Below are 3293 nucleotides of genomic sequence, written 5' to 3'. Positions count from 1 at the left end.
CCAAACTGATTAAATACAGAGTATCTCTCTTACTACGGCTCAGGGTTTTCTTTTCTTGATTTATGCACAACAGAAGTGTTGGGAATATGTTGACACATTCCACTTATTTTAGCATGCGTCATCTCCTTTCACCGTGTCCTACATTTTTCTACCAACACATTTGCGAAAAACGCAAAGTGACACTGGTAAAACGAAAGAGAAGATAGGACGTTTATGTGCCGCCACTCTGTAAATGAGTGGTGGCGGCAGGTAAAAATTGAAAGGAACACCTAGAGGCGACGAGAGGCGGCTTCTCATCGAGCTGCCAATCATTTTACTGCAGATGCAATCAGCTTTCATTTGTCCGATCAGATTCATCTCACCTTTACCTCCCTGTCAGCTGACATAATCCTCTCTCATGGTCAGTCTAATACTGCGAATGCAAAACGAATTGGGCAACGTGCAGAGTGCAGACAAAGGAGCACGACGTCAGCACAGACGATGCGAACTGCTCCCTTTAATTTAGCTTTAGCATTGCTTCATAACATGTGGTTATGTCTTTTTTAAACTGTTTGTAGCTCTTTTTTCTCATCTGTATCAGCCTCTATGCTGCGGTTTATAGTCTGGTATTGTGATATTTTACCTACCAGGGTGATAAATACTGCTGGGATAATGACTTTCCAAATGAACTGTCACCAGCTTTGTTGTTTTACCTTCTGGACAAAGTTTAGTGCTTCGTTTCATGCTGCATATTTCTATCAGTGTGTGCATGATTTAGCTCCAGTGTTTTTACTATATTTGTTTTATACCCCAACTTGATGCTTGCTTGGAACAACAACGTGGGAAGGGATATTTGTTACACCAGTTTGCCCCTATGTTAACTTCGATACTTATGTTGCCTGGGAGGCGGTTGTTTCTACAGTGGCAACAAGGGACGGACCCAAATGTAGACAGTAGAGGCAGCAGGATGATATTTGTGGTTTATTGAAAGGGAATACAGACAGGCAGACAAGTAAGAAAGCAAGCAGTTATCGGTTGTTGCGTTTTTCTCTCTTCAACAATTGACTATTGGTTATTTTCCCTCAGTGTCTCAGGCTTCCGGGGAGGGTAGGCCGGTTGTAGCAAACCCTTTGACCCTATTTCGACACCAGAGGTACTCTCCCACAATAGCAACTATCTCCTCCCGCCCCCTAGGTTCCTTACTGCATTAGTCTATCGGTTTACCTTTGTTGGGCAACAATTTCAAGGAGGATTTTTAGTTTTTCAAGAATAGCTAACGCTGAACTGCGGGAATCGGGTTCACATAGGTTCACTTTGTGGGATTTAGGCAGACGTCTTATTAAACTACCAGGACACTTAGGCAGAACCTGTGGGTGGATTTACCCCACTGTAAACAACCTTCTTTTTGGTTTCTTTAGCGACGTTTTGTAAGGTTTGACCAATCACGAGTCTAAATTAGATCACACACTCACCTCGGACGACACAGCTCTGGTGCCTCTCCTGGATACGGCGAAGGGGGAGAAGGAAGGAAAGAGAGGAAACTCTAGTTCTAAGTTCCTTGCAATACTTATAGTAAAGCAAGTATCTTTATTTCCACAATCAAGTTGGTACAAGTTTATATGCTGAAGCTTTTATATTTCCTCTTATTAGGAAAGTTCCGTGTGAAGGGTCTTTATAATACTCTACCAAGTAAGGTTATTTCCGATTAAGGAAACATTTTTACCGTATGGTTATCTAGCTATGTGATCTCCAGATGGAGTCTCTGAAAGATATGAGAAGCAAGGTTTCTGTCTTGGCCAGGCAAGCACGCCCAAGCAAAAATGAGTGCTCTTTATATAGCACTTACTACAGGATGTACATCCTCTTTTTGACTGCGTAAGTGGTTATTTCCTATACAGGAAATCAAGCTTATTACCTTATTTGGTAAGCAAGGGTTCTGTCTTTCCTATACAGGATGTCAAGCCCTTATTTGGTCCTAGGATGTGCAATGTGCATAATATAGCAGTTTTTCATGATACAGATTTTGACAGTTGTTACAACATTATTTAATATTACACAACACGGTGCAGCTAAGCAAAAGCACACAGCACATGGCGACTTGCAACAATGACAAACTGCCAGAGGCACAAACGATCTGGGCCGGTATAGAGAGAGAGTGGCTGATGAGGTAATGAGATGCAGGTGTGTAGATGGGCGGGGCAGTCAGGTGAGTGGGGAAAGGAGGGTAATTCCGGAGTGGATCCGGTGGACGGTTTGGAAATGGCAATGAAGGGGCCGGGGGAAAGTGTGACGGTGAGACAGTGGCCAAGGTGAAATCGTTGTTTTTTTCTTTGCTTAGAAAGGTTCCTAACAAAGCCTCAACAGCAAAACTTTGGGGGTTGGGGGGGTTTCAAAGTAATTTGTCACTTGCATTTGTCACTAAAAATGTATCTTAAAAGGCTGCTATGTCCAGCAGCATTCATTATTCAAACTGCAAAAACATTTAAGGACAAATACAAATACAGAAAAATATTGTTTCATCTTATAATGCCGTTGAAAACCTGCTTGTTTCTGGCACGGCTTTCTTTCATGGGTGGCACGGGTGCAAATGGTCTCCAATGCAAATGTTGTGTAATTTGAAATAGTTATTCTCATCCACAAAATGTCCAATTAAAATGCACAATTTTGATACGTTTGAATGTTACCGCAAAGAGAAAAAGCTGATTTGCCACTAGCGAACGTTCCCCAGGGTGCGGGGATTTTTGAAACGACAAAGTGATGTGGGAGACGAGCCTGCAGCAGTAAAAGGTGCGGAAAATATAATATAAATGTGGATTCTTAATGCCAGGCAGTGATGGGAATATGTATTTGAGTCATTACAGCAATACCTGGCAACAGATATTTACAGTCGAGTTTATCTTTTCTCCTTTTGTGTTTCATTAACATTCAGAAGTGGGCCTTAAATTACAGAGGGTTGAGAACCCACGGTTTAGAAAAGCTACAATACAACTCAGTGTTGAAGGGACCATTAGGGAAATAGAGTAAATCATTTAAGTTGAAGGCACATTAGGACTTCGGAGGATTTATTGGCAGACATGGAATATAATATTCATAACTATGCTTTCATGAGGGTTTAATTACCTGAATGAAATTCTTCAGAATAGTTTCCATTAGCTTAGAATGAGCCCCCGCCATGTTTCTACAGTGGCCTAGAAAGGATAAACCACACACTGGCTCTGGCGAGAGGCTATCGCTTTTATTTTAAAGGCCACCGTAGTTCTCCAACGCGCCTGGAAAGGAGGAAGTAAGCGGAGGAGTGTTCAGTTGGATGCAGT

The sequence above is a fragment of the Pholis gunnellus genome (genome assembly GCF_910591455.1).
Source record: "Pholis gunnellus genome assembly, chromosome: 17".
In the NCBI taxonomy this organism is placed as follows: domain Eukaryota; kingdom Metazoa; phylum Chordata; class Actinopteri; order Perciformes; family Pholidae; genus Pholis; species Pholis gunnellus.
The sequence above is the reverse complement of the archived record's forward strand: the minus strand, read 5'-3'. Positions refer to the sequence as shown.